The following is a 20,992-nucleotide window of genomic DNA, read 5'->3' as shown; positions in this document are numbered from 1 at the left end:
GATAAGAGATTTCTAGAGTCAAAGCTTATAGTTAGGCATCGATTAGATTAAAATTGTGCCCGTTGTTTTTATTAAAAATTGTTTTCTTCCTCAAGTTTTGAAAGGACTTTGACTTGCTTCACAGTTATTGCAGTTTAGTTTGCCAAACGTGGCAATAGATTATTATGTTAGAACAAAAGGTCCTAATGAATATATTCAAGCCGTCATGTATATTATATGATTTGACTCACTGTTACATCGAAGCATAATATTATGTGCCTGTTTTGTGGGGACAACAAAATCAAGGTTAGGTCTTTTGGCCGTGTCAGGGAGAATGAAGTTCGGCCCCGATTCATTGCATAACTCTGGTGCGCATGCTTGAGAAATTGCAATCATATCTGTTTGTATTGTCTTTTTTGCTGATCTGATATATACTTATATAAATTAACCTTTATCACTTTATATATATATACTCAGTCTGGAATCTATACTAATATGCTATTAAGATATGTGAATTCCCTCTTTCTTGGAAGTTGCTCAAGAGAGAGAGAGAGAGAGAGAGGTTTTGTGGGTCATTAGCCTTTGGCACTTTTGGATATGCAGTCAAAAAGGACCTAATAAGAAACTAGGGAATGGAAAGGATATATTCAACTATGAAATTGACAAACGTGACATTTGTTGCTGGTTGTTCAAAGAACATAGAAACAATTAATAAGTACTAGGATGATTACAAACTAAGCTGACTAGAAAGTAAATATAATTTTAAGAAGCACTCAGATCGAGTTTTACAAGCCAATAGTTTGAGACATGCATGCACGTGAATTGGATTTGTGGGCTTCTCATTGCATATATTGAAATTACAAATAGTATGGTCACCAAACTATGGGCTATTCGTTTTGGATTACAGTTCGCTGGGAAAAGGGTTTATAGATATATGCAATTCCAAACAAACTCCATCCTAGATTTTAAAATTGGTTAAACTCAATTTCTAACAATTATCCACCATTTCACTTAATTATGCATATTTACGGCGGCAAAGCTAATGGAGTAGCGGACGGGATAGCTCATTAACATTAAGGAATGAAATGCAAAGGGAGATCTTATATGTAGGAAGGAGCGTAGTCAGGAATTTGTGGTTAGAGAGCCAAATCATGCATCTATATATTAGTCATACTGCATGAATATATTGTAAATAAAATTATCCAATTTAACATATTATAATTTTTTTAAAAACACAAATGAATGTATAAAAATTATTTAATTTGCTATGAATATGTACAAAATATATTTTAAAATAATAATTTAGCACCTCCCATCAAAGCTAATTAATCTCTACGATGATATTTCATTTAATAACATTCATCCATTATCATTTCCTTAATCTTTTTCTCTAAAAAAAAATTCCTTAATCTTAAATTAAAATATGAGTAAACATTAAATTTGGGAAAAAAAAAACCATAAAATTAATAATTTTTTCTCAATGATGTGGGCCATATGGTTTCTACTTCCCTATTCAGCTATTCCTTTAAACAAATATAAAATATATTTGTTAATATCACGTATTACATACCTGATTCCGGTGTTTTAAACTCATTATATATAACTTCAGAGCAAATTCCGGTGTTTTTAATTTTAATTAATTAATTTTTTATTATTAAATTAATTATTACATCACATAGTTTGTCCTCTAGTTGAACCTTGATTCAACCGTAAAATTTTGAATCTAAATTTTATCATTTTCTTAACGGTTTGGTTTTTCAGACCATAGTTTTTTTTAGGCTATTTTAGTTAGACTAATTAGTACATATACAAAGTTTTGGTAACATTTAACAGACACATCATTATCAGACATGAATGAAAAAATTGATTTTAAAATCTGAAGAGATTACAAATTTAAATTTTAAGAGGTAAAATTAAAATAACTAATATCAGTTTTAATTTAGTCAAAAAAAGGAGGGAAAAAAAAAAAAAAAAAAAAAAAAAGAGAAAAGGCACAAATAAACGAGAATGGCCTCTTTACACCAACCACATATATACATTATACACACAGAGAGATTAGATATTAATTCTAACATTACAAAAGATAGCCGCCACAGGGAAAGCTAATGTGCTACAAAATTGGCGTCTACAAGGATTAGAACAAAAAAGGAGTCGTAGGGTTGGCAGCTTAGCTTTATTATTATTATTATTATTATTATTATTATTATTATTATTGCTTTTTAATTTGATAGGACAACTTGGCTTTTTTTTTTTTTCTTTTTTTTTTTTATGGGAACAACTTGGCTTAATTAATTCTTAAATACACGTCAAAAACTGGAATGTCTAAGAAAGTCGTAGGAAAGTCTAAGCAGTCGCGGCGGTCCAACTTCTGATTAATTTGTCGTCCTTTTATTAATTAACCATAACTCATATGCGTACAAGTATGTTTAATGTAATATTGATTACTTGTTTCTAAAAAGTAAAAAGAAAAAAAAATAATGTAATTTTTTTTTAACAATCATTTGACACTAGAATATTATGTTACTGCATTGCGCACCCTTGGTACGGTGATCACTCCACAAGTATAAATATTTGTGAGGCGTAGGGGGTAAGAGTCGAGATTCAAGTCTCTAAGAGGAAGTTTCACACACATATATACTTAGATTAGGTTAGAGTAGATATTTTATCTTGTATAAAAAAAAAAAAAAAAAAAGTATCATACAAGTCATCAAGAAATTAAAATAATAAATAAATGATTTTTGAAGATTTCTATTTATTTGAAGAACAAATTGAAATTCCACCCACTTGCACCCTAACACAACTTGATACAAACCCTAGTTGGATTGAATGTGTTTGACAAGGGTAATTTTGAAAAGGTATCAGACTCGTTTACATGAGATAAGACCATCGGGCTCAATGAACTTATCAGCCATACTATACTTTTAATGAAGAAAGCGATGTCCTCGTAAAGCCGACGTCTACGCACTCGAATTCGACAACTTCGATCTTAACCATACAACTCCACCTTCAAGCAAGCGGCATTTGGGACCTAACAATTAAAACGCCCAGGCAAGATGGGAAGCTGACGAAAGGAAGCTAATGGGGATAAAGAAGCCCCTGACGGACCTAACATGGCTTTGCTTGGCCTCTATGCATGAGTATATAAGGAAACATCTTGTACCCCACGATTTACCCTAATCAAGGGAATCTCTATAAGGAAAGGATCCCGCAAGATAGACAACAAGGACTAGAGACCGACGGGAGGATAGGCGCTCTAAGCCCCCCATAGGGAGGTTCACAAGTTTCACCCCATTGACCACCCCGATCGACCAAGTCCTGGTGCAGATCAAGGATGAAGGATCCCTAACATTTCCCGGTAAGCTGAAGGGAGACCCTAATAATAGATCCAGAGACAAGTACTGCTGCTTTCACAAAGATCACGGTCATGACATATCTGACTACTATGATTTGAAGCAATAAATAGAAGCTTTTATCAGACAAGGAAAATTGTAGAGGTTCGTCAGCAAGGAAAGAGCAGACCCACCACATGAGCAGATCGCTCGACGGGAGAATGAACGTCTTAGGCCACCGATAAGAGACATAAGGATGATTGTGGGAGGCATTGCAGCTTTTGGCTCGTCCAAAAATGCCCGTAAGACTTACCTCAAGATGGTTCAAAATGTCCAGCTGACGTGCTTCATACCAAAGATGGCGCAGATCAACAATCCCATCATTGAATTCTTAAAGGAAGATGCTCGACGACTCCACCATTCGCATGACGATGCGCTCATCATTAGTATACAGGTAGGAGACTACAACACACACCGAGTCCTGGTTGACAATGGAGCTCTGCCGACATCCTCTACTACCTAACGTTCTAACAAATGAGGATTGACAGAGAACGTCTCATTTCGACCAACGCCCCACTAGTTGGATTTGGAGGGACTAAAGTATACCCTCTCAGCACAGTCATGTTGCCCTTAACGATTGGTGATTACCCCTGCAGACCACTAAGGATGTCACATTCTTTGTTGTCGACTGCTCGTCCGCCTACAACACCATCTTAAGGCGACCTACCCTCAACAAATAGAAGGCAGTAACTTCGACCTACCACCTGATGATCAAATTCCCCACCGACTACGAAGTAGGAGAATTACGTGGACCAAGTAGTTGCACGCGAGTGCTACATAGCAATGTTGGAAATGGACGATCACCTACAAGCAATGAACATAGAAGAGCAATGGGCGGTGGCAGAGCCCGTTGAAGGATTGGAGGAGATACCCCTTGATAACTCTAGGCCCGAGCGAATGACCAGGATCGACATTCTCACCAGTCCGTCAATCCATCTAGCACTTACGTCATTCCTAAGAGAGAACCAGGACGTCTTTGCCTAGAGTCATAAAGACATGCCCGGAATCAACCCTTCAATCCTAGTGCACAGGTTGAATGTATCGCCTACTTTTCCCCCCTATCCGTCAGAAGAGTATTCGCCCAAGAACGAGACCGAGCCATAGTAGAGGAAGTCTGCAAGTTGTAGACTTCATTAGAGAAGTTTACTATCTCGACTGGCTGGCCAACGTGGTGATGGTCAAAAAAGCCAACAGGAAGTGGAGGATGTGTGTAGATTTTACAGACCTAAACAAGGCGTGCCCCAAGGATAGCTATCCTCTCCCGCGGGTAGACGTCTTAGGAGACTCTACAGCCCGACACCAATTGCTGAGTTTCATGGATGCTTTTTTTGGCTATAACCAAATAAAACTGGACAAAGCTAATCAGGAGAAGACTTCGTTTGTCACAAGCCAAGGCCTTTTCTACTCCAGAGTAATGCCGTTCGGCCTTAAGAACGCAGGCGCGACATATCAGAGGCTCATGAATAAGATGTTTGCCCATCAGATCGGAAGAAATGTCCAAGTCTACGTGGACGACATGCTTGTGAAAAGTCGAAGGGAGGATGACCATTTGGACGATCTCAAGGAAACCTTCGACACCCTATACTCTTACAACATGAAACTCAATCCAAGCAAGTGTGCGTTCGGGGTGACAGATGGAAAGTTCCTGGGACTCATGGTATCTTAAAGAGGTATCGAAGTTAACCTAGACAAGATCCAGGCGATAATGGAGATGGCACCACCAAGGAATGTGAAAGAAGTACAAAGCCTCAACGGCAAGGTAGTCACGCTAAATAGGTTCGTGTCAAAGGAAACAGATAAGTGTCTACCTTTCTTCCGCACGCTGAAGAAATCATTCGAATGGACGGCTGAGTGTCAGCAAGTATTCGAGGATTTGAAAGCCTACCCATCTTCCCTACCATTGCTAAGTCCTTCCAAACCAAGGGAAGAACTGTTCCTTTATCTGGCAGTATCCCCAGCTGCTGTTAGTGCGGCCTTGGTCAGAGAAGAAGACAAGGTGCAGAAGCCCATGTATTACATCAGCCGAGCACTCCACGGTGTGAAGGAAAGGTACCCACCAATGGAGAAGCTCGCCTTCGCCTTGGTTACAGTGGCTCGCAAGCTCATACCATACTTGCAGGCCCACACGGTAATCGTCTTGACTAACAAGCCCTTATGGCGAGCGATGAGCAATCCCGAAACCACCGAACGAATGGCATTATAGGCAATAGAGTTAAACAAATTTGACATACAATACCGCCCGCGTACTACCATTAAGGGGCAGGTGGTCGCTGACTTCATTGCGGAGTTCACTAACATGGAAGGCCAGAGGGTAGAAGAGTATCCTCAATAAAGTATACACACGGACTGGTCGTCCAACAAACAGGCTGGCGGAACGGGTATTGTACTTCGTTCTATAGAAGTGGACGAGATTGAATGTATGGTTCGTCTAAACTTTTCGACGACTAACAATGAAGCGTAGTACAAAGTTCTAGTGGTAGGATTAGATCTCGCCAAAGCAGCAGGGGCGATGAGTATGGTTATTCATTGAGACTCCCAGGTCGTCACAAGCTAAGTGAATGGTGATTACGAATGTAAGGGTGAGAAGATGAAGAAGTACCTAGAGCAAGTAAAGAAAAGGGTGGACGACTACACACCAAGGTTGTTCAAATTCCAAGAGAAGAAAACGAGCAAGCCGACCGTCTAGCCAAGGCCGTGTCAACAGAGCACATGATCACCTTTGGCAAGGTACTTTCCTTTGTTCAATTTTCATCATTAATAAACACCATTAATGTGCAGAAGGTAGGTATAAGAAGCGACTGGACCACACCGTTAGTCTCCTATTTGAAATACGGCATATTACCAAACAGCATATTACCAGACGATAAGGAAGCCGCAAGGAAGTTAGGGGTCCAAGTAGCACGATTCATTCTAATAAAGGATGTCTTATACAAGAGGGGTTTCTCCCACCCGTACCTAAGGTGCTTAAGCTTGAAAAAGCAGACTGTGTCATGAGAGAGGCCCATGAAGGGATCTGCAGGAACCACTCAAGGTCGCGGTCGTTCGTATAGAAACTAATTCGACTTGGATACTACTGGCCTACTATGCAGAAGGATGCCCAAGCTTATGTTATAGCCTGTGACAAATGTCAAAGGTTCAGCAATGTCATCAGACAGCCAACGGAAGAGCTCATCCCAATAACGACCACATGGCCTTTCACTCAATAGGGTTTAGATATCATAGGCCCGTTCCAAATAGAGATGAGACAACTAAAGTTCCTGATGGTCGGCATAGACTACTTCACCAAATGGGTAGAAGCTGAAGCCCTGGCCACCTACACTGAGAAGAACGTACGAAACTTCGTCTAGAGGAACATCATTTGCAGATACGAAATCCCTAGAGTCTTGGTCTCAGATAACGGGAAGCAGTTTGACAATAACTCATTCAAAGACTTTTGCTCACAGTTGGGGATCAAGAACCACTACTCCTCACCCGCCCACCCTCAGGCCAACGGGCAAGTTGAGGTAACAAAGTGATCCTTGCTTAAAATCATCAAAACTCAGCTTGTGGGGGCAAAGGGCATATGGCCAGAAGAATTGCCGAGCATACTATGGGCATACAGGACGACGACTAGAACACCTACGAGGGAGATGCCATTTTTCCTAAAATATGGAAGCGAGGAATTTATCCCAATGGAGGTTGGACTCACAAGTTATAGGGTGGACAATCATGACGAAAGAAGGAACGACAAGGTCATGAGTCTACAGCTTGACCTAGTGGACGAAATCAAGGCAGCAACTGAGCAAAGGCTAGCACGGTAACAAGACCTCATGACCAAGCACTACAACTCCATGGTTAGGAATAGAGACTTCCAAGTTGGAGATCTTGTCTTGAGGAAGGTGAAGGGGGCCACAAGAGATCCCCCCCAGGGAAAGCTCGGACCTAATTGGGAAGGACCCTATAGAGTCACATCATGGAAAAGGAAAGGTACTTACCACCTGGAGACATTAGACGAGCAGAGTTACCCCATCCATGGAACGCTGAGCATCTCAAGAAATACTACCAGTAGAAGGCAGCATGAAGGGCGCTACTCCTCATTTGTAGTTTTTTTCTTTTTTAAGAACAATTTTTTACTTATGCAATAAGAGGAGTTATTCAGTTATGGCTTAAGTATGTGTACATTTCTACAAAAATAATTAAGTCCACAAAGTGGACGAGCTCATCTCATGAGAATGCCTTGAAATTATTTAAGTTCTCAAGTGGATGAGTTCATTATTAAGTCCACAAAGTGGACGAGTTCATCCTATGAGGATGCCTTGAAATTATTTAAGTCCACAAGTGAACGAGTTCATTATTAAGTCCAAGCGAACGAGTTCATCCCATGAGGATGCCCTGAAAATAATTAAGTCCACAAAGTGGATGAGCTCATCCCATGAGGATGCCTTGAAATTATTTAAATCCTCAAATGGACGAGTTCATTATTAAGTCCACAAAGTTGACGAGTTCATTCCATGAGGATGCTTTGAAATTATTTAAGTTCACAAGTGGACGAATTCATTATTAAGACCACAAATTGGACGAGCTCATCCCATGAGGATGCCTTGAAATTATTTAAGTCCACAAGTGGACGAGTTCATTATTAAGTCCACAAAGTGGACAAGCTCATCCCATAAGGATGCCTTGAAATTATTTAAGTCCACAAATGGACTAGCTCATTATTAAGTCCAAGAGGATGAATTCATCCCATGAGGATGCCCTGAAATTATTTAAGTCAACAAGTGGACAGGCTCATTATTAAGACCGCAGGTGGATGAGTTCGCTATTAAGTCCACAAAGTGGAAGAGTTCAACCCATGAGGATGCCCAGAAATTATTTAAGTCCACAAAATGGACATGGATGGGTCCATTGTTAGGTCCACAAGTGGACGGATTCATTGTTAAGCCCACAAAGTGGAAAAATCCATTATTATGTCCACGAAGTAGACAAGTTCATCCCATGAGGATACCTCAAATTATTAAAGCCCACAAGTGGACAAGTTCATTACCTAGTCTAAGGGGACGAGTTCATTAATCAGTCTATAGGTGGATGAGTACACCAAAGTAGACAGGTTCATCCTAGGCATCTACTAAGTCCTTCAAGAGACAAGCACGTCCTAAACACAAAAATGGATAGATATGCATATCAAAAGATAAAGATCAACACACATGAGCGACGGATGTAAAATAATGCACCACAAATAAAGTGAAGTGTTTACAAAAAAAAAGCCCAAAAACATCAGGGCACTTAACATTTTTTGAAAATAGGACTAAATACATAAATTGCTACTAAAAATAAAGAACTAAACTATAGGGTTCTCGACATCCTGGACTGGAGGATTCTCATCGCCTTTAGGAGGGTTCTGGGCGTCCTGAGTAGGAGGATTTTCAGCATCTTCAACTTCAATAGACGGGATCAAGGGAGTGGTGGGATTCTCCACAACGGGTTGAGCAAGAACGACACCTTCATCTTTTGGATCCCGCTCTAACTGGGTGGAGTTGCCATTCTCCTCAAGGATGGTGTCGCCAATTGGAGTAGACGGCAGGGGGTCGTCCATGGTGACATTGGATAAATCCAAGTGTGGGTAGACGGACTTAACCTGCTTTAGGCAGTCCTTAAACCCGTCATCATAGTAAACGGCACAGGATTCAATGAAAGGCTGTGAAGCCTTGAATTCGGTTACGACATTAGCCCTGGCTGTCTCTATCTGCCTAAGAAAAGCCGTCAGCTCCTTTTCCAAGGTCGCCTTCGCCTCTTGCTCCTTCTCCCGTTGACGGGTTTCCTCCTTCAGTTTTTCATTTAACTCTGTCACCTCCTTATTAAGAGTACAAAGGGCGTCCTTGTATTGATCCTATTCGTTAGTCATCGTTTCATTACGCTTCGTAAGATGATTGATTACCCCCTCCTCAGCGACACACCTATCTTGGAGCGCCTTTGTGTGCACTAGTGCTTGAAAATGGGTTACAATCGTCAGCTGACAAATAGACAGTAGAGTAAAATCGTCTAGGATAAAGAACATACTCTAAAGAGGTCAAAAAGACCTAACGCGCCTAGGTCTTCTGTCTCTTGTTCAGCACACAGTTCCACGTCCGTCTCCTTGATGATTGATTCAACCATCTCGACAACGTATCCTTTGTGCATAAGAAGACGACGGGTTCCTTAGGTGACAGGGCCCATTTTCGTCATCAAACCCTTACTAGCTCTGTGGCTGGGCTTAGGAGGCGACAGCTTCTTTGGCTTTATGTCACCAATAGTAACACCCGGCCCTTTCTTCAGAGGACGGTCATCCTTCTCATCGCTCTTCCATTTGGACGTCCCCTTAATGACGTCCTTGGGAGCAGACGAGGAGACTCTGTCCTTCTCTTTCTTCTTCTTGTTCACCGCGGCTACCCTTACCAGAGCTCTTTGCCTCACTACCTCCATTTCTGTGAAGGACAAGAGACAGATGTTAGATAGGCAAACGCCAATAAAGACAACGGGAAGAAAGAAAGCACAAATATACCTTACGCCGATGGGAGCATGCGTTTAATATGCGAGCTACAGGCGTCGGCTCAGGACCACCACAAAAGGCGTACAAAGTATCAAGGGTAATTAGGTCCTTGCACCTCCGATCATCAAAAGGGATCTCTAGAACCCAACAGGTGAAAGCTTCTTGCTCGCCTGTTATGTGTGGGTGAATGCTAGCTGGAAAATAAGGAAAAGTGGACAACATTAAAAAACTTAAGACAGATACATAAAGATCAACATATAGATGGCACTAAACTTGAATCTTTGACGATGCCCCAAGTATTGTCAAAACCATAAGGCATCGTCACCCACTCTTCCTAACGACACACCAAATCCGTCCCTTAAACAAAAAAATATCTACTCTTCCAATTCCTATAGGAGTCGGGCATGTCTGACACCAGCCTGGGTGTCTTCTTCCTCGCGGAAAAATGGTATTTACCCTTGGACGAGGAGATGCGTTAGGGTTTGTAACACCAAAAGAACTCGTCCAGGGTAAGCTGACAGTTCCCTCCACTAAGACGACCCCAGATAACTTCGGCCCCTATGAATATCCTCCAAGCATTTGGGGCGATTTGACTGACGGACAGACCAAGGTAGGTGGCCAACTGAAGGTGTAGCGCTGTCAAAGGCAGCCTCAATCCTGTCGCGAACATGGCGCCATACATACCGACGTCCACGGTCTTCTTAGAGTAGCATTTTTCATACTTTCCGGGTAGAGAGATTGGAATGTTGTTAGGAATTTGGTAACAGTTCCTCAAGCTATTAAATACTTTGGTCGTCAACGTCAGCTTAAAGTCATTCACGATCCAAATTTTGGGGAGAATAAAGGGACGAGTGTGGCCATTGCCAGGGCTTCTTGAACTTCCTCTTTCGGAGGTTCTCCCATCAACTTCACCCTCGTCTTCGTCATCCTTTCCTTCCTCTCCTCCCTCGTCACCTTCATCCTCACCCTCTTCTAACTCTTCTTTCTCACCTTCCTCTCCATCACAACTTTCCACCTCCTCATTAGAAGAATGGGCTGACGTTTCCCTCTCTGACGACCTTGAAAAGCCCTGGCTCATGACTTGACTGGAAAACTTCGGCGTAGCCCACTCCCTTATGGACTGACGACTGCTTACTCGTCATTTCTCTAGACATCTATTCACCTACAAGCGACGGAGGTATTCTAAGAACCTAAGTTGACGGTCTCTCTAAAGAATTAACGACAAACTAGGATAACTGAAGCAAGAGATGGAATGAAATAAAAGAAAAGACTTACGAAGTTAGTAAACGGTTCCTTAAGAAGTGACGGCCTCAGCAAGATTATGGCAGCAAAGGCGATGAGACCAGCAAGTTGACAAAAGCAAGGTAGGCGAAAATGACGAGCTCTCTCTCAAGATCAACAAGGATGAAATAAGAGGAATGAGAGGAGGAGGTGAGATATATATAGGACAAAAAATACACGGAAGACGAAGTGACACTTGTTCAGAAACAAGGCCAACTAGCTTGCGCCACGTGTTTTAGCATCTAATAATGGTTGCTCGAGGAATTATCCATAAATACCTCCTTTTTCTCTTTTTCCTAAAAATAAATAATAAAAGAGCTACAAATCACTCCATAACCCGTTGGCTAGAGCTGACGGAGCTACAGAGTAGGGGGCAACTGACAAGGGTAATTTTGAAAAGGTATCGGACTTGTTTACATGAGATAAGACTGTCAGGCTCAATGAACTTGTCAGCCATACTATACTTTTAATGAAGACGAAGACATCCTCGTAAAGCCGACATCTACACACTCGAAGCCGACGGCTTCGATCTTAACCAGACGACTCCACCTCCAAGCAGACAGCATTTGGGAACTGATGATTTGAACGCCTAGGCAGGTTGGGAAGCTAACGAGAGGATGCTAACAGGGATAAAGAAGCCCCTGACAGACCCAATATGACTTTGCTTGGCCTCCACGCATGAGTATATAAGAAAACATCTTGTGTCCCACGATTAACCCTAATCGAGAGAATCCTACAAGGAAAGGATCCTACAAGATACGCGCATTAATAAGGATCTTCCCCACAAGGAAAGTCCCTTTCTGGCAAGGAATGAATGTCAACTCTACACTATTATAAAAACCCCAAAACTCTCACAAGCCAAGTTACACATAATTCACCCTAACTCTGGCACTCTAGAGTTGTGAAAGTTCTCTAACTTGACCTTTTGAAGGGTATTTGGCTAGAACCACATCGGTACTCTTCATAGGGTCTTCATCTTTTGTATTGTGCAAGTTCTTGTCTAGAGTACGTGAGGACCACGTGGCTTACTGACAATTTTCAGCATCATCAATGTTCATCTTTCTGACCAAGCAAACAATTAGAAATCAAAAGGAGAACAGTATTAGATTCCAAAAATGAATATATTGCTAAATAAAGACCAAATAGAAAAGATGAAAAAATTAATGTGATTAAGGTACCAAACTACATACCAAGAACACCATAACTCATTTAAAATGAAATTTGAACTGCCCCAAGAATGGAGGGGGCAAAAGAAGCTAGCTTTGTACAAAAGCACCATCAATCGGCTTGTTGTATAGCTATTATTTGTATAATAATAGTTAAATTATTAAATTCATAATTTCTAAATAGTTTAGATTTTTTTTTTGGGATATTTTTTTGAGAGAATTTTAGCCTATGGAGCCAGCTCTTGATGATAACTCTTTATCATCCGACTAAGACACCAAACAATTTTTGGTATAGGTGAAGATTAAACTCCAGATCTCTTATTCAATCATCAAAAACTTTACTAATTGAATTAACTGGAATCCACAGATTTTTTGGAATAAGTGTTAGTTTATTACAGTATCATGAAGCCTTTGAGCTAAAATTGTCTCTACACTTTGCCTCACATTTAAAAGAGTAAAAATCTCACACGTTTGGCTCCTAAGTAAGTTAAGCCTTTAGAACTAATGGTTTTTTTTTTTTTTTTTTTTTGAGAAACTTTAAAACTTATGGTAGTTTATCAATTTGCAATGCACATCCAGGTCGCCATAATTGAAGAGACAAATTTAGAACCATTTGCATAGTTAATAAACTTAGTGTGGCTTGTGCTTCCTTTTCTTTGTAGTCTGGCTTGAACTGCTTACGTTAGCACTGAAGACAAAATAGCTACTGTCATTGTAAATGCCAATAATTTGAGTTATTATTTAATCTACATCTGTTAAAGTTGTTGGGTGATGGAATGATGACTACAAGTATGAAAGAGAGCAACCACAAAGGTTTCCAGGTTTCACCTTTAATTAGCAGCATATATCCATGTGTTTTTGATAGACACATAGAGCCTATTTGGTATGTGATTCAAAATAACAGTTTTTAGTATTTAAACACTAAAAATTATGGTTCTAAAAACAAAACGCATTTGATAAGGATGTTTTTTTAGAAAGGTTTGAGTTACATAACTCATTTTAGAGTGTTTAAACACTGAATTTGAAAAACTCATGTTACCAGTTTTTAGATTTCAAATAATGTTACTAAATAACACTTTTGTAAATATTTTGAAAAACATGAGGCCCACTTGATTGGATAACACATAAAGCTTCCTTCTCAGCTTTGAAAAAATCACACACATATACCAAGCACACAATTATGTTTTTTCACACACTGAAACATGCTATTTGAAACATGTGTCAAACAAATTTTTTGCTTTATACATCCTGTAAACACGTGTTTTCACAACACTTTTTAAACCAAAGTTTTCACATTATTTTAAATAACAGTACTAAAAATCTCCAACCAAATTGACTCGTATTGTTTATTAAGTTATTTAGCTTACTTTCTCTTTTTTCATCAACAAAAAAAGGTATTCAGTTTACAATGAACTTAATATAAAGTTTATATACTAAAAGACCATATAGTAACCCGTTAGGAATCTGGTGGTTCCTAATATGGATGGAAAGGAATTATAAGGGGATTGATGGAAGTTGTAGGGAAATTGATTTAATTCAAGGCAGTCACCCTTCACAAAGAGAGAGAGAGAGAGAGAGAGAGAGAGAGAGAGATGCACTAATACACTAAGAAATTGGTTTATTCTTCAATTGATATCTAATTCTGAATTACAATCATGCATTTATAGGAAATTAGCTCTAATGGCATTGGCTCACATGGGTCAAGATAATTGACTAGCTAATTCAACATGTGCTCTATGAATTAAGTCATATGTTAGATGAGCTACATATGCTCAAATCCTAACTAACTCATTCTAATCTCAACCAACTACCTAACTACCTAACTAAAGGGATTACAATCATTATTTTATATTCCTAACATAACTCTAGGCTAGTTATAAGCTGACCTAAGATTAATATGCTTGTTTTATAAGTACATGGATCTGCAATTTGTTTGGGCCTCTTGGCCCATAATATATCTAACAAATATATATATATATATATATATATATATATATATATATATATATATATATATATATTTGAAGTTTGAACATGAAACAAAAGCAATGCATGATATGGACCACTTAGGTCCAGTTTTGGATTGCGAAGAGTTTTAAAGCTTTTGGTAGAACTTATAGGAGAACTGTTAGTGAAGTTCTTTATTACCTGTTTGATAGATAACTATATTTCTGGAGTGCTTTGGACTTAGCAATATATGCACGATGAATCACTTGAGATTGAAAATGTCTGAAATGATCAGTGGACCTTTTGTTTGAAAAGTTTTGATGAGTAGAGCTTATACATAATTAAAGAACTATTACTGAAAAGTGGCTTAGCTATTTGATAACTATATTTATGTACTTCTTTGGAATTACCTAAAATCTGTTTAGGAACAAAATCAAATCAATCCCATGAATTTTAGTTTCTATTATTATCACTTGCGCTGACTATTTCGATATATATTATTATCTATTATGAAGTTTTAAATAAAACATGTACACAATTTATTTGATGGACAGCACTGCGCACAAAATTTATAAATTTACAAAATATGATTTCCTACTCATGATTTTCAATCAAATTTTCAAATAAAAGAAAAAAAAAATGGTTTTCCCTCTCCGACTAAGCCTGGCGAAAGAGTGGGAGGTTTTTTCTCTTCCATGGTTTTGTCACCACTGGCAGAGCATCTTGAAGAATTGACTTATTAAAGCTGAAGACAGGGGATTTGGTTAGGGCTATAAATAAGTTATTAATAAACCGCTTGAGTTCAACTTGAAAAAAAAAAAATTATGTTCATTTATTTAACGAACGAGTCAAATTCAAAATTAAAATTAGGCATGATTATTAAACAAATCTAGCTCATATAGAATAATGTGCTAATAATCAAGTATGAGGCTCAGTTGAAATGAGTATATATATATATATGTGTGTGTGTGTGTGTGTGTGTGTGTGTGTGTGTGTGAGATGTGTGTGTGTGTGTGTTTTAAATGTACTTATATAAACTTGAGAGTTGAGAGTGTAAGTTTGTAATCTATTCATAATATAAAGGGGAAATTATACTTTACCAGCTTAAACTTTTTTTTTTTTTTTTTTTTGTAATCTGGGAAAATATTCAACTAAAGAGAAAAAGGAGAATCCGATACAAGGCCAAATCTGATCTGAGTCAGACCATTCAATTCAGAAAGAAAAACATTCAAAACACTAGGAGGGGGAAATTGAAAAACATAACATTCGGAGATGCAGAGCAGCCTAATCTGGCGAGAGCATCGGCACAACAATTTGCTTCTCGGTAACAATGTGAGACTTTAACCTGAGGAATTTAATATACGAGTTGCCTGCAGTCAGCCACAATGGCCGCATAATCAGCATTCAAGCTTGTGGTATTGTTCATCAGGTCAGCGACCACTTTAGCGTCTAATTCAACTTCTAGAGCTGGAATCTGCATCTCTACACACATTTTAAGGCCATCCCTAAGCGCCCAGAGCTCAACTACAAAGCTGGTGGTTATACCAATCTTCCTGATGAACGCTCTTATCCAACCACCCCCACCTCATTTCGCAGAATACCACCTCTACTGGCCAAGCCAGGATTACCTAGGGAAGATCCATCCGTGTTTAACTTGTGCCAGCCTCTATAAGGCCTCTCCCATCGAATGCTTCTTTCAATCCGAGGCTTGCAATTTGAGGAGTTTTGAGCAATGAATGAATACTTTACTGCTCTGTGAATAATCTCATTGTGGATGGAGTGGCTGATTGGCTTGTTTTTAAATACCACACTATTACGGTGGTTCCAAATAGTCCATAACCCAGATGCAAATATTGTGCTCCAAGCAATTTGAAGATGATTGGAGGTGTTAACAGATTTACAATTATTTTCTAACCAAAACTATGACCCTTATTACACTTTGCACCCTAAACTTTTCGAATTCACATTTTACACCTTAGACTATGACCCTTATTATACTTTGCACATTGACATTAAATTTGCTGTTAACTTGAATGGAAATTCAAGTTTTAGGATGCAAAATGTAATCAAGAGTATAATTTAAAGTGGTAAAATGTAATTTTTTATTTTTAAGGAATTGAGAAGATGGGCAATTAGATCTTTTCACGTGATGCTATATTTTTCCATCCAAGTTAATAGCAAACTAAACATCGGGGTGCAAAGTGTAACAAAAATCATAGTTAGGATACAATATGTGCATTCAAAAATTTTATGGTGCAAAGTGTAATCGGAAGTATAGTTTAGGATAGTAAAATGTAATTTCCCCTAATATAAACTAAACATTTTGAAGTATAGTTCATGAACAATTTGATTAAATTATTATTTTCCTATATATAGTAAACACTATGACTAAAATTTTTTACCTCCTCACAAATACATGCTATAATAATACAAGGTTGGCAAATTGAATTTTTATAAGTACATAAATGAAAATCAGTATATCCAATTAACTCAAATAATATAATTCAACCATAATTTAGTTTTTCAATTATTGTAGCATGAATTTGTGAGAAGGTAAAAAATTTTAGTCACAATGTTTAATATATGTAGGAAAATAATAATTTAATTAAAGTTATTCACGGACAAGCTCAAGCTTCTTTGTAAAGAATATGAACCAAGCTTGAACATGCAATCTAGATTGGTAATGAGTTCGAGCTCAAGTCATGTTCAAAATAAAATAAAATAAAATAAACAATCCTGAACTTTTAATACTCGACTCGGCTTGGTTCATTTAAAACCCTAAACTAGGTTTTGGGAGGAGAGAGAAACATGCGGTTGTGTTTGACTTATGAGAATGAGAGAACAAAGTGAGGGAAGGGGCTGACGGTTGAAGGAGGAAAGGAAAAGAGTAGAAACTTTGTTTCTTGTTTTTTAAAAGAATTAATGAACTATATAGGGTTTTGACCCAAATAAAAGCCCACTCAATTCTTCTTCTTTTTTCCCCTTTGTCTACTTGGCCCAATAAGTTGATTACATACATTTAAAATTCCTTGGACACATATTTTACTCATGCAAAATAGACAATGGAGTTCCTAAAAATAATATTCCCTTCTCATGATAAGCACAACAAATAAAAATGCAAATAATGATTATCATGTTAAAATTGTAAGGTGATATATATTCAAGAAATGATTCATAATGATGCCGAAAATCGTCAGTTAGTCACATAGTCCTCACGTGCACGAGACAACACCTACACAACACAGAAATAGAAGACCTCAAGAGTAAACTGGTGTGGAACCGGCCAAATACCCTCCGAATGTTAAGTTAAAGAACTTTCATAACTCTAGAGTGCCAGAGCTGAGGCGAATTATGCGTACCTTGGTTTCTGAGAGTTTTGGGTTTTTAAAGTAGTGTAGAACCGACTTTGGTTTCTTGGCGAAGATGAATATTTCCTTGTAAGGAAGATCCTCATAAATGCATGTATTTTATGGGATCCTTTCTACATAGAAATTCTGTTGACTAGGGTTAATCGTGAAGTACAAGACATTTCCATTTAAAGCTCCTTGAGGACCAATTAAACCATATGGGTTCCATGTGGCTTTGCCACCGTCCACTTTGTATCAGTCTGTTTTCTTGTCCGTCTGCTCCTAACATGTCATCCACCTTCAACACGTTTCGTCATGTTGCTTCCTTCCATTTAACTGTCCACAACCTAATACAGTCACTCATGACCATTTCTGTAAAATGAGATCGTCTACCTTAATTTTGTCTTCTTCAATTGCCCCCTCACTCTATGGGTCCATCGTCTTATTTCCTAGACGAACTCATACAGTGACGGTTTAACACAACCCTTAGGAAATGCATTCTGATTTGACAAGCTAGTCTAATGCCATTAATGTAGTAGGGGCACGTGGCACGTTTCTAATGGTTAATTGCTCGTATCGAAACGTCCCTTCATCTTCTGTGTCATTCCCTTTATATATATCTATTGCTTCTCCCTCTCATTTTTACTTTCCATAACAAATTTTCAGAGCTAGAGTGCTACCGTCTACTTTCTTTTCAACCTTGTCCTCTTCGTCGCTTTTTGGTGACCGTTCCCTTGTTGTGACCGTCTGCTACACTTTGCTAGTTGCTTATTCATATCGTCCAACTAGTAAGCATCTGTCGCCTTTTACTGAGTTCTCTTTTTGTTTTTTACTTTACTTTAGATATTGCTTGCCTGTCGTCTATGTATACCTGTAGAGTCTTAGGGGTTTATCCTTCATGTGTAGGTGACAGATGTTTAGTGAGGCACCGAGTGATCAATCGTGTGTCCACAAAGGAGCGGGCTACGATGAGGTGTATCTATCTAGTCATGATGACCTTGGCACCTCTCATGATAAAAGGGATCCATCTGCCAGTTCTCCTTCGAAGGAGGATAAGGATGTGGACGTGGTCAGGTCAGAGGGAGGTTCAAAAGGTGACTTAAACAGTTCAGACGTAATCTATGTTGATCCTCCCGTCTAGTCCGTTGTAGGTCCAGATGGCCTTAGGGAGTTTATTCTTCTCCCGTTGTGGATGGTAAATGATTTCAATTCTACCGTCAAGCGAAAACACTTCAAAACTCTTAGGGAGAGGTACCAAATCCCCGTTGACATCCCTATCGGTTTACCTTTTAAGTCTGAAAAGTGTTACTATGAGGGGGTTGAGGACGCCGGGGTATATGAGCAGATGGTTAAGGCGGGACTTAGGTTCCCTCTAAGCACTCTTCACCATCGTCTTCTTCATTACCTAAGGCTTGCCATCACCCAAATCTCTCTGAATGCCTAGAGAGTGTTTCTTGGTACGGAAGTCCTGTATGGAGTCTTGAGTGATGGGGAGCATAGGATGACGGTGGATGAGTTCTTCCATTGCTACCGTCCATCCGAGATCAACCAATCCAAAGGTATGTACAACTTCCTACCAAGGAAGCCTGTACTCAGGCTGGTGTGTGACACTCCTGACTCCAACAGGAACTAGAAGAGTCATTATTTCTTCATTCAGGGTGATGACTAGATGTGTCACCCCAAAGACCAAGATTTTATGCCCATAGACAAAACTCGGGGCATAATGCCTCTGTCTAATAAGTGTCCGTCTGGTTTATAGTTGTTAGTCTAACCGCCCCTTTCTTGCAGCTCGAGACCGTCCAGAAGTGACCTTGGAGCAGTGGAGCTTCCTGGAGAAATTTTTTGCGATTAAGTTGAAGAAATGGATGTGGGCGAAGCTAGTTACCTTGAATACGATCCATTGGTAATGTGATGGTCCTAAACCCATCGAAGCTGCCCATCGCTACGACAGCCAAGCACGCAGACGTAAGTCCGTCGTTCTTTATTTCCTTCTTTTATTTCTTGAAATTTACCTTACCTTTTCCTTCCGTCTTCCTTGATGTAGAAATTGAGGAAGGCAAGAGGAGAGCCTTTATAAAGCAGCAGGCTACTGTGAAGAAAAAATAGGAGGGTAGCTTGCCTCCTAAGGCTGCCACCCAAGCCAACTCGTCACTAAAGAAGAGATCGTCAGAGAAGACTGACCTTCCCCCTAAAAAACCCAAGGTGGCGAAGTCAACCGTTGGTGTTAAAGCTGAAATAAAGAAGACGCCTACTTTGCCCGGCTCGAGGAAAGGTAAGGGTCTCTTGACGGGTCAGGTTCCCGTCACCCAAAAACCACCCGCCCTCCTCTGGGAGGACCCTCAGTACACCCTCGAGCAGCTTTCATCCATTATCAAAGCCGAAGACTATGAGGACTTAAGCAATCATGCAACAGAGGCTATGGGGGAGACAGGTCTCTTTAGCATCGCACAGGTAAATATGTCTGTCCCTCTCCTTTTTTTGTTCAAATTGTCTTCGTACTTTTTTAACCCTTTTTTTGGTTTCTATAACAGATGCCAATGATGAAGGGTCTAATGGACCATTGTCTCTCCTATGAGACGACTTTGGAATGTGTTAGGGCAAAGGCAAAAGCGACGGAGGCGGAACTGGAGGAGTTGAAGGCTTGGAAGGTGGTCCAGGAGAAAAAAAACTTGTTACATCAAAGCAATTATAGGGCGAACTGAAGAAGCAGACGGAGGTGCTGAGGAAGGTCCTTGAGGACAAGGAAGAAGAAATCAAGGACGCCAAGGACTAGCTCCGTCAGGCTAAGGAAGATGCGATACAAGAGTATCGTGACTCCGACGCCCTCCTAGCAGAGCTCAGCAACTCATTCGCGGATGGCTTTGATGACTGCTTCTGTCAGGTTAAGGCCTATTTTCCTGACATGGACCTGTCCCACATCTCCATCGACCCCTAGGCCCAGACTCCAGCCTGGCCCAGACTCTAGCCTAGCCCGTCTACTTTGAAATCACCAATGAACTGTTTGCCGATGACAGCATTGCTGACCCTTAAGGTGACGGGGAGATTGATCCTGTAGATCAAACCACATCCGTCAGTGATGACACCCGTCTACTTGAGGGGGACCAAACGGCTAATGGGAAGGATGGAGAAAACCCTATGGACCAGGACTAGATTTTTCTTTCTTACTTAGCTTTAATTTTTATTTTTCACATGTAAATATTTTTAGGAGAATAATGTTTCTGTTTAACCGTCGCCTATTGCTATTTAGGCCTTACATGTAGACATTTTCCCTTTATTGGGCTTTCCATAATATTTTGATATTTGGTTTTTTGATCATATAGTTGTTAATATATGTTTGCTATATATCCATCTACTTTGGGCTTAATAACTACAGACCAT

The sequence above is a fragment of the Castanea sativa genome, chromosome 12 (assembly GCF_040712315.1).
Source record: "Castanea sativa cultivar Marrone di Chiusa Pesio chromosome 12, ASM4071231v1".
NCBI lineage: Eukaryota > Viridiplantae > Streptophyta > Magnoliopsida > Fagales > Fagaceae > Castanea > Castanea sativa.
The sequence above is the reverse complement of the archived record's forward strand: the minus strand, read 5'-3'. Positions refer to the sequence as shown.